The sequence below is a fragment of the Anabrus simplex genome, chromosome 3 (assembly GCF_040414725.1).
Source record: "Anabrus simplex isolate iqAnaSimp1 chromosome 3, ASM4041472v1, whole genome shotgun sequence".
NCBI classification, from domain to species: Eukaryota; Metazoa; Arthropoda; class Insecta; order Orthoptera; family Tettigoniidae; genus Anabrus; species Anabrus simplex.
Window position 1 is genome coordinate 299,110,693 of NC_090267.1, and position 12,959 is coordinate 299,123,651.

A 12,959-nucleotide genomic window follows, 5' to 3' on the forward strand; every position below is an offset into this window, starting at 1 on the left:
ACACAAACAACCTGTCCCCGAGCCAGAAGAATTAATCACACGCGATGCAATTCCCCGACGCAGGCGGGAATCGAACGTGGAACCCTGTGAACCGAAGGCCTCAACGCTGACTACTCAGCCAAGGGGTGGGTCAGTTTTTAAAATGAGTATATCTACAGTATATCTCATAAATTTAACATATTACAGATGTGAAAATTCGTATTTGTAATCTCCTTTAAAAATAAAGAAACACGTACTTTTTGTTTTCGGAAGATCAACTTAAGCTGAAGATCGATAATAAGTGAAGAAGGGGTTAAATTCTCTAATATGAGGATACTTATATCTCAATAACTAAGATATTACAGACGTGAAAATTGGTATTTGTAATCTCCTTTAGAAGTAAAGAAACCATTTCGTTTTTGGACTTAAAAGAGGACTGCTTCTCACATGTAAAGTTCTATGTCGCATGTTCCAGGCTTAGCTCTGCCATTTTGATATGCCATTGTATGTAATTGCCAGGAGATCGCAGTGATAGACTGGCTGCCAAATATATTGTTGCTCGCTTTAGGCTTGGTATATTCAAGTGCTGAGTACTGTGCTCCAGTATGGATGAACAGTCATCACACAAAACTCATTGATACTGAATTGAATTCCACTATGCTCATAATAACTGGCACAATTCGATCTACACCAACTCATTGGCTCCCGCTTCTATCTGGAATAATTCCATTTGATTTACGCAGATCCACCGCTCTTATCAAGGAATTCAGTAAAATCTTGACTTGAGGAACCTCGATCTACATGTACATGAAGATCTACGAACTATCAACCAAAACAGATTACGTTCACGCCATCCAGCTTTACGTAACGCCTTAGACATGGTTGCTAGAAGCTACAACCCAACTACAGAGTGGAAAAGACGGAGACGCACCTGCACAGTATGTTCTCGAATGCCAAACTTCCAAGTGGATTCCAACTACCACGTAAAACATGGTCTGTTCTGAACAGAATAAGAACAGGCCATGGCAGATGCAGAGACATGCTGTTTAAATGTAACAAGTTGCCGACACCCGCGTGTGACTGTGGAGCTGCACGACAAACCATACATCATATTGTCAGAGAGTGTGAAACGCGGGCATACACAGGCAGCAAAGTGGATTTCCTGATGGCAACTCCAGAAGCAATACAGTGGATCAGTGATCTTGACATTCAGTTGTAGGGAGCCTTTTCTTGTTCATTGTTTTCTTGTTATGAAAATATGTATATAATTTATATCTGAACTCAACTTGATTGAATGGGCCATATGCTAAATAAATAAGCTCTGCCAATAGCTTGGTCATCTTAGCCCCAAAAGGCAATGCCAAAAAACGTGGTTTACAAAGGGGTTCTGGGATAAATGAAATGCATTTTTTTCGGCGATTTTTTATACTTTAGGGATTTTCAGATAATGTCTTAGTGCAGTACCGAAATACAACTAATTTTTAATAACATTCGAAATCCTCGCGTGCGAAACTGTGGGTAACAGCTAGTAATAAATATGTTATAAGATTGTGAGCAACTGCGAAATGACCTCGATAATATTGTGAGATGGACAGTAGGCAAAGTTATGATGATACACGGGGTTAAATGTCAGATTGTGAGCTTCAAAAATAGGTAATGTCCTCTCTGTTTTAATTACTGCGTTGATGGTGATCAATCAGTGTATGTACTTAGTTGTTAATATAAGGAATGCTCATCACTGGGGTGATAACATAAATGGGATTGTAAATAAAAGGTACAGATCTCTGCTCCGCACATGGATATGAGGGTATTTAGAGGTTGTAGTAAGGATGTTAAGGAGATTACATTTAAATTAAATTGTTGTGCGACTCTGATGGAACGTCAGATAGCACACTGACCGCAGATAAGGTGACTGAAGTTGCATCTCTTACCTACTCCCACACCATGCAGGTGCTTATTTCCATGTCAGGACGCCTCGAAGAAAGGAACTGTACATCTGATATATGAAAGTAGGTTGTAAATTTGGCAAACGTATTTCCGACACACTATACAGTACCCGACCTCTAGATAAAATATGACTGAAGCGTCAGTGGTTAAATGTCAATAGTTTTAATACTGTCCTGGATGCGCAAATTACTGGAACCAGAACTAAAAGGAGCATCACTTTTATTGTTGTTCCTTTTATTGTTGGTCTGGTCAAGCTAACACGAGTTTTTTGACCAAAGTATTCGGACATAGCGATGTAAATTTGAACTCAAAAATTGTACCACCTAAAACCACGAAGTACTGTCAGCCTCTAGTATATTTGTTTCACCTCTACAACTACTCGTGGAAGAGCACATACTTCATGCCACCAACCTTCATGACAGAATTTTCATTCTCAGGTTGCTCTCTTTTATATATCATCACGTGAGAACACGATACTGACCAGCCTGTGCTTCCCTATGCATGGATACGTATTGCAGAACACTCCACTTTCGCTCCGTTGTATGTTGGATATTAGGTGTGCTGTTCTTAAGACATGCAACATTCATGACTATAATTCCAGTGCACTCGTCAACTGCTCGTGGTGTGAGATGCAAATTTGTTTGCAGTACTGTCTTCTCGCACCGCATTACCAAGATGCAAAATGAGTTGCATATAAATGACATATGGAAATTCAAGATATTCTGCATTTGCATGTCTCCTATTTCAAAAATACAGTTTGTTTGGAACGATATGACTGCAGACATTACAATCGTGTTCCCCACTTTCATAAGCCTGGTTTTAGCGTTGCATGTGATTTTGAATGCTGCACTCCACACTTGTTAGTGTGGTCTCTTGGTTGTCTAACCTAGGAAGTTTCGTGACGACTGTCCTCCGGAGGTCCGAAATATTCCTTTGCCAGATGAAGTGAGCCAACACTCCAAATGAGATGTATTTCAAAGCCTTTTCCTTGGTGGCACAATATGTTCGAACGTTCTTCTTATAGGTCACATTTCAAGACACCCAGGACATGTTCAGCTAGTTATCAGGGAAGTGTAGGCAGTAAGAACGATAGACCAAGGCATGAATATGACAAGCGGATTAGAGCTGATGTAGGATGTAGTAGTTACGTGAAAATGAAAAGGCTTGCACAGGATAACGTGGCATGGAGGGCTGCATCAAACCAGTCTATGTACTGATGACTCAAACAACAAAAACAACAGCAATAATTCGTTGTATACTTAGCTGTACCAATTCTGCTTTCCAAAGATTGAAGATGGCTGTTTACATATTTTGCTGCATGGCACCGGAAACAATGCCGTTAGTTAGGGAATTAGACATATATCCTTTGTTTGTAAATACGGTTCGTCACTCATTGTACCTTAAAATTTGGGGTCTAGCCACTCCTTTTTTTGAATTCCCACACATGCCGTTATTTTTGTAGGAGTTCTACAGGTCCTTATACATAGTCTTACAGCAGGCGTTCTCCAATTCTTCGGCGAACATAGCAATTTGTATTTAGTATTTCATCCTATTTACAATTCTTTCCACAGCTACGGGTGATACCTTACATATTCCTTGGGTTTCACGGACTCCTAACACAGTGTTTCATACCATATCTCAATTTCCTCCTAGGCCTACTACTTTGCGATAATATCAGCATTACATACAACCGCTTCAAAGAGAGCATCAAGCTTTGAGTTGGACTGAAATCTACTGTAGATAAATCTTTACAAATGAGTGAAAGTATTTTTCATGCTCGGCTTAACAGATAAGATGTTAACATCAACAAGAAGCTGTAATGAATCCAAATACTTTACGTCAACAATGAAGACCACACTACTTATGAGATAACGATACAAGAGGTTGAGAGAAAATGTGACGCCCCTCCAATATTTCTGGACTTATTCTCTGAAGCCATTTCTCGAATCACCTTTGATGACGTTGACGAAGCAAACCGTTCAGTATACAGATGAAACCATGAGACTTGCTGACAATGTAGGAGACCTTGCATTCCTTCTGAACAGCTCAACGAAGTACGCACTGAACTTTCTCATAAAATAAACATTCAGGAAAAGCAATTCGTGGTAATCAGCAGACAGAAAGGAACCAACAATGTTATCAGATTGAACGTAAAAGCTATCGATATAGTGTCACAATGCAAGTACGGTACCTGGGATGCTGGTTAACATAGGAATGGGTTGAGGATGTAGAACTCAAAATCATAATCGGCATCGCAAAGCGCATTTTTCTGAAATTAAGACATATGGTGTGCAACCACGACCTCCGATTCGAAACTCGTTGGCGTGTAGTGAAACGTTATGTGTTATCGGTGCTACTTTACGCTGTCAAAAGAACACTAAACGCTTCGTCAATGAACCGGCTGCTGCCACAGTATGTTCAAGACCTCATGGGAAGACTATGTCACCAACGAGGAGGTACTTTGTCGAACCAGGCATTGATGTGAAGTTTAAACACTCGTAAAACGCCAGAACACAGTCTATTTCGGTCATATATTCTGAAATTACAAATAGAAGCTGATGCAACTCTCCAGTCAACTGTGAGGGGATGGCATCATACATAGCTATATTTATGAAATGATCTACTGCCTCTATTACCACATAGCCCGGCTCCTTAGCTGAATGATCAGCGTAATGTTCTTCAGTTCAGAGGGCACCGGGTTCGATCCCCGACCGAATCGGCGATTTTAACCATAAATAGTTTAATCCCTTGGCTCAACATCCTCAACATCCCTGTAACTCACGCACCACAGATAGCACTATCCTCTAACACAATAACACGTAGTTTTCCGTACACGGGAGGTGAAACCCACCCTCCTCGAAGGGTCTGCCTTACAAGGTCTGCACCAGGCTAAATATAGCCACACTAAATTATTATTGCCGTATAATTGTTAATATTTAAATAATGCAAAACTGATTTTGTTCGCCATATGTGAATAGTAATTTGCTCTGAGGCGAAACAGAAGGGAAACAAGGATGCAGGCGGAGATGATTCTCCTGGTCACGGAACCTCCAGTAGTGGTCTGACGTCCACGGTGCGGTAATTCAGAAACGAGAAGCTCGCAGTAGGAAAGCTTACTCAATGGTGGTCATCAACTTTCAATGTGGAGACGGCACCAGAAGAAGTAAGGTTTATAATCATTTCGCCGGTCCCATGGTGTAGAGATAGCGTGTATGCCTTTTATCCGGAAGCCCGGGTTCGATTCCCGGTCAGGTCAGGGTTTTTAGCCTTGATCTGGGAGCTGATTCGAGGTCCACTCAACGTACGTGATTACAATTGAGGTGCTATATGACGGTGAGATAGCGGCGCATCTGTAGAAAGGCAAGAATAACGGGCGACAGGATTCGTCGTGCCGAACACACGACACCTCGTAATCAGCAGGCCGTCGGGCTGATTAGGGGTCACTTGGGAGGTGAAGGTCCTTCGGAGCTATTGTACCATGGATTTTGGTTTGCTCCATGTAATACTTTCAGATGCCCAGTCATTGAAACTGTATTTTCTAATCAAGTTCAAAGGTTAACATGTTGCATAATTTTCCTCTCAAATTTTGAAGTTTGTAGGAATAAAACTGTTGATACGCAGCGTAATAAAACCGTATTCATCCAGATGCTAACACCGCTGTAACATTACACATTCAGCTTAATGTTTCATTGCTGATTTCAGTGCATTACTGTGTCCATCAGTATGCCATTCTCTGATGAATGGAACATTGAAATTAATTTATGCATATCATTGTTTTGATCTACATCGCTGTATTTTTTGAAATTATGCATTGCTTCTATTACCATCTAATTGTTTATAATTAAATAATGTGAAAACGATACTGTGCGAATGTGAATAATAATTGCGCCATTTCATTGTTGATCTATTACAGCGGTGACATTGGAATCGTTTGAAACACAGTTCCGATTTCAGTGTCATATGTTTTTCCGTTACACACAACTAGAATCAAACCCTGATTCCACAGCTTCCTGTTATGGAATTTGTGATCATAATTAGAGCGTGTGGGGGCGGGGGGGGGGCTGTATCTATTATACATTTTAATTGTCAAACGTGGAAATAACGTCATGAATTTTGGAAATCACTATGCATAAGCGAATAAACAAGCAAATAAATGGAGATGTGCGTGCTATCGAGGGTGCACTGGTTCACACAATATTTTGTTCGAGTCCAACTGAGGTAGTGGGATGTAAAACAAATTATTTTAAATTAGGAATTCATAGCCTATCATCAGTTCGATGGACTTCCTACCAAAGTGAGAGGCTGCTCATTTCAAAGATTCAAGGTTTAATCTTAACATCAATTTTAAAGCAAAAAGCAAGTAAGTAATTCCCGGTCTGGGCACAAAAGTAAACGTTTTACCTCACATTGTTGCCAAAGTTACAGGTAATGGAACCCTTCACCGTCACTTCTCTACAGGATGTTCATGACCTACACGGAGTTAGCTTTGCTTTTGGTATAGCGATATTGAGCTTGGCTATGACTTTTCTCTGAATTTTCCTCTTTATAGGCAAACATTGCAATAATACTTTGACTCAGAGACGATTCCCTAATCCCCCATCTAAACAGGCATACGGACACAATGGTACACTTACCGCCTGTGTACCCCGTACTCACACTATCGGCAAATAGTGGGGCTGTACCCTAATTACGGCCAGGGCCGCTTCCATCCCTTCCTAACCATTTCCTATCCCATCGCAGCCATAAGACTCATCTGTATCGGCGCAACATAGAACAAATTGTAAGAACAAATGTACCCTATAGTGATGATGAAGAAATAAAAGTCCATCCGATACTATCTAGCATGAATATTTTGGACTCGTGATGTGCAATGAAAATTATACGATCCTACAAATGGCAATGGAGAAGAAAATAGAAGGACATGGGGACTAGGTCAATGAAGACTTTTACGTCTTAAGAACCTGGGACAGGTAATAAGACATAGAAGAACCTTTCAGTGTGGTAACATCCAGAATTCACTTAGATATGATGGTCATCAACCTTCGATAGAATATAACACACACAAAGAAGAATAACTACCTAAAGACTATCAATGCAGATACCATTATGAAAAAGCAAATTAAACCCTGCCACACAACTTTGAACTAAAATTTATGCCAGCGAAACGGGTACTTCTCCCATTAAACTATTAACTGGTTAGATTCTCATTAGGGTGAGGCGTGATTTAGAAGCCAAAAGAGGACACGCTATTGTGTTGCTTTGAGAGACGATAATTACAGAGCATTCAAACTCACCGTAACTAAGAAAACTAAAATCCTAAAAAGCAAGGCATTTCAAGCTCGTCCTAATGATCACCAAATTTTCTGAAAAATTATTGTTATACAATTTAAAGAAATATACTTTCATCCAGGTGGCGACCCCATCGTACTAACAGCCTATATATGATTCATTCATTACATCCCTGGCCCAAACAATGACTGGAAAACAGGTTGTAGTTTTCATTCAAACTTTCATCCAGGACATCAAAACAGCCTTCGGACAGGAGGATGTGCCTGTCTCTCCCACCGTCGTCGAGAAGAGGAAAGAGAAACCGAAACAAGTATCATGAGAAATCTTCGACATAGAAGCCCTGCCACTTCAAGCTACGGCATATCTATGTGGAGTTTGCCATCCGCATTTTCTATGGAAATTTCTGCGCGATCAGAGGATACAGTATGAGGCATAGCAAATAATACCTTCAAATGCCAACTTTCAATTTTTTAAATTTATTTTTGAAACATGAAATACACAACATTTCAGGTGAAATACTGTATCTAAACAACTCTTTCCCTCAACGAATATGCGAAGGACTGGTAATAACACTTCCAGTGCATCTTGTGCTTTGCAATGGGGCTGAAATAATCACTGTACTTTACTGTTTATATTTAATGCGAAGTTTAACTCCTGGGTACGATGCGCATTCATATCCCTGAAATATCACTATAAAATTTGTCACAAATGGAACATAATAATTGCTTTTACACATATCAATTGAAAAATCTGCGGCAAATTAACAAAAATATCGTCGTTATTTGAGAAATATGAAAACATACTTAAGGCTTGTAGACAGGGCTGGTTTATGTCGTACTCCGCTGCTGGTGCCGTCTTTTGTTACTTTCTTCAGGTCCAGGGCTAGCACCGTGGAATGGGAGTGCTATGTCTGTGGATTCTCATTATCTTTGTCCATATGACTAGAGCGGCCAGTTCAAACAGCAAAATGGAGATCAACAGAAAAATAGCATGATCCCTGGACCAATAAATATCTTTTTTTGTTCGAACGAAAGTAGCTCGATCCCGATAAATCACTAGTGCATAGAATTCTTCTTATGTACATTGGCCATAACATTTTGTCGCCTATTAAATATTGCATATCAAAATACAATTCAGGAAATTATGTCATTGGCAACTGAAGCAATGAAACGAAAGAAAAGAACTTCAGTGAACACAGACATCGCACACGAAATTGTTGAAAGTGTAAGACAAAAGACATACGTGTGTCACTGTGAGCGTAACACCAAATGTACTTGTAAAGTGGTAAAGTGCGTATACATAATATTCCCCAAAAATCAAATATTTCTTAATTTGCCGCAGATTATTCACTTGATATGTGTAAAAGCAATTATTATGTTCCGTTTGTGACACATTTTATAGTGATATTTCAGGGATACGAATGCGCACTATACCCTAACTCCTTTCCTAAATTACATAAGCTCACCGGACAAAAATTAGTCACCCCTGGAGAATTCATTACAAGCATTATTTAATACCTCGTAACTCATCCTCTGAAGTTCATAACCGCCTGGATTCGGTTAGGAAGTGAGTCCACAAGCTTGTGCAGGTACGTCATATCCAGGTGAAGACACTCGATGAGGATTTGATCGCGCAATTCAACCAAATTGCGGGCATGCAGATTTCGACGTTTTACCCGCTGTTCAAACAAGTCCCACAGATTTTCAGTGGAGTTCAAGTCATATGATTTTGCAGGTCAATAGTGATGTAATAGGGTGGGTGATTGTTCATATGTCCAGCTCGATGAACGTTGCTGTTGTCATATTGAAAAGTCAGGCTATCAATAGCATGCTAGTCATGCAGATGTTGGAAAGGCATCATCCACAATGTTTAAATAAACATGCTGATTCATGTTAATGTTCACCTCAGTGAAAGGGCCTAATCTATGATAAGAAAAACACCCCCAACACACCACAGACACACCTTCCGCTTGAACCTGTCCTTACACACATCAAGGATGAAATGCTTCATTTGGCCTTTGGTTCACTTGAGGACATGCGTCATAGGAATACAGGCAAAACGTGATTCGTTAGACCACATTACGTTCCGCCACGTCCACGTTCAATGATTTCTAGCCCATTGAATACGCACAGCTTTATGCGCCTCTATGAGCAATGACCTTTGGCGAGGTGACCAACTCCAAATGTTCAATGAATGCAGTTCTCTTGCTAAAAGTTTGGGATGGACCTTCATTCACTGACTACAGCAATTCCTGTCCGGTTCGAAAGCGATTTTGATTCACAAGCGTCTGCGGTCCCTCTCAGTCAGGATCTCTTATTTCTGACCACAATTCTGACGTCATGTTTCGTGGCCACGTGTAGTACATCACTGCTTGCAGATACGTTGAACAGTCCGCTGTGAAACAGCAACAAAAGCAGCAACTTCACACACCGTATGGCCTTGGGCACGATCAAAAGCGACTGCCGGGTTTCGCCACTCTGTCACCTTCCTTACATCCACCCTTGTTGGCGTACACTGTCCGTTTAAAACAGGGCCTCTCAGGGTGCATGCGCGTGGTGCATGCACTGTGCACGGTGCAAAAGACGACTTGGCTTGGTTGACCAGACTGCAGGCCCCCCACTCCTCGATTTGGAGCAATAGCGCTAACTCTCTCTTTCCTCACGCCTGTCTCGCTCGCTCCGCCTGTCTCCCTCTCCCCCACTTGCGCCGTAGCGCTCCAAATCCGGGCTGAGTTGAGCCGAGTATAGCCGAGTAAAGCCGAGCATAGCCGAGTAGCCTAGAGACGAAGCGTTGATCCGAGCCATACCGAGCGGCACCGAGCGGCACCGATGCACAGTGCACGGAGCTCTTGCGCCTCGCTCTGCACGCGTGAGATTTTGGGCGTTTGAGAGGCCCTGGTTTAAAACATCAATGTCTCACTGATCGCTACTGCCTTCTGCTTGCACAGAAGCAGTGCGCGTGCGGTTGAGCACGGGACTCGTTCGCTCCGCCATCTATACTGGCTTAACGATCCATCTGTGTGTGCGCACTAGGATGACTAATATTTTGTCCGATGAGCTTATTACGTGACTATCAGTATGTCCCTTTATTCTCTGTTTTGGTTATCAGGGTCTGTTTTTCTCAAATGAGGTTACATTACGACCGCTTTTCATTTACGTTTGTTTTTAAATACTATAATGTTGTGCATCAGATATTTTGTCCTATATTAGTACATTACAAATACCGGTATACTGCAAACTCAGTCACAATTATCACTCATTATTAGTGTTATATGAACGGGTTTAAGATCATTTGTGGAAAAGCATTAAAACTAGACATCTCTAGACTCTTCAACCTTTAAGCATGTTTCTAATACTATATAGTAAACAAATTTCGTGAGCATCAAACGACTGTCATATCTGAGACATATCTGAGATTTTGATGAAGGAATGTTACTGTAGACCAGGGCCTCTCAAACGCCCAAAATTTCACGCGTGCAGAGCGAGGCGCAAGAGCTCCGTGCACTGTGCATCGGTGCCGCTCGGTATGGCTCGGATCAACGCTTCGTCTCTGGGCTACTCGGCTATGCTCGGCTCAACTCAGCCCGGATTTGGAGCGCTACGGCGCAAGTGGGTAAGAGGGAGACAGGCGGAGCGAGCGAGACAGGCGTAAGGAAAGAGAGAGTAAGCGCTATTGCTCCAAATTGAGGAGTGGGGGGTCTGCACTCTGGTCAACCAAGCCAAGTCGTCTTTTGCACCGTGCACAGTGCATGCACCACGCGCATGCACCCTGAGAGGCCCTGCTGTAGAAGTTCTTAAAGGGGCTTGTGACACTGAAGTTAACAGCCCCATGTGTACGCCGATTTTAACAATGAAGATATGCATTTCCTTCGATGTCTGCTCTAAAGCGTGTACTTATAATTATCCTGGACTACCGTTGACAATGAAGTGGTTGTATCGTCAGTAAGAGTACTACATACTGTGACCGTTCATTACCATGCCATAGGCATGTTAGGAGGTTTAGTTAATTATATATGCCGTTTTCTGCAACATTCTGTGACATACAATGTAGTAATTAGCAGTCTACATGCCGAACCGCGATGTGATTTGCGATATCCCAGCCCGAGGGGAGCAATTTTCTGCGCTGTAACGAGAAAAGGATAGCGTAGTACTGCTGAACCTGGAAATCGCGCTCTCTTTTCGAGGGAGCGAGAAGGAAAGATGACGCTACGCGTGGAAAAGTAGGCTGTCGGAGAGTGGGCTGAGTTAAGGTGTGTTAAGCCCTGAGAAATAAATGTCCTCTACTAATTCAACACCGCATTCATTGGTGCCACTTCACCATAATTTACTAAAAAGAGGAAGAAGAAGAACACCTTCATCTGAAATAATTTTTGGAAATGTATGAGTCAGGTCTCATTCGAACCGATGTATTTAATGTTAATTGTTGATGCATATAAATGCAATACTTTAATGGTGGATCGGTAATGACGCTTGTCATACAGCAGTACGCAGCTTAAAGATGACTGCTGAAATCTGACAACGTGTGGAAAAAAGTGGGAGATCTTGCGTGATGAACCATGACGCGTGATTTTCTAAAAGGACGCTTTTAAGATTGTGAATGACCCACTGATCGCTTTAGTTTTATATGTGATCAGTGGAAAGTAGAGGTCACAAGCTATAATTTGAGTGTTTTCACGTCGCTGAAAGATTCCGATTACCGGACCTTCAATTTCGGCAGGGGCATAATTTACCTCCCCCCTGATCATTTTGTCCGGAGGCTATAAGTAGAGCCAGGACCTAGATACAGTATCTCATTGTCATTTGTGTAGCTGCAGTACTAACACGTTAGGAGTGAACTTAGATATCAGTTTATGAAGTGTTGTGTCACAGAAGACAAACACATCAGTGCGATGTAAAATATCGCGAAATAAGCCGTGTGGTACAAGACAATGTACAGTATTGGTGAATAGAAACCTTATCTCAACATTTTATATTTTAAATAAGAACAACACTCAGTTGCAGCTCATGGTGCAATCATCAGTGAAAGGGCAAACGCGTCAGGTTGTTTAGAGGTAGTGAGACAGCTAATTACGTTTAGTAATTAGCAATAACCGATCCAAAGCATTTTACGAGTGAGTGACGTTCAGTAAAATTAAAGAATTATTCCTGAAAAAATTATCGTTTGCATACTCCATGGACACACGTGGTGATAGACTGTGTGATTACTGGGGAAATGAACAGGGATTTCTACAAACTTGTCATTATTTGCATTTTATAATCAGTAGATTCCTTTGAAAGTACAGAAACAGTGCTTAATAACTGATTTCCCATTTTTCCTGTATATTCGTTAGTGGTCGTCGAACCCGGAGATCTGGAGCCTACAAGAATCGCGCCTAAGTGCCTGCAGTTATTTCTACAGGAAACGTCCAGAGACTTAACTAAGAAGACCACAGTTCGAGACATGGATCGTGGTAGTACGAGGAGGAACCAAGGACTGTCAAAGAGAAGACCGCTCATCATGACGGAGTAAAAACGTAAGGTGTACCTCGAGATGACGGCAAACCATACCCAGTATTTGATAAGTACAACTGATTTTGTATATATTAAACCACGAGATTTGCATGCCAGTAGCAATTTTTATTTTTGTAAATATTAGAATGTTATAATTAATAACAATATTAAATGTAGGGAACACTATACGCGTGTGACTGGGAAAGGATTTATTATTTTAGTTAGGATTTTCAAGTGATTTAAGAATAATCATTG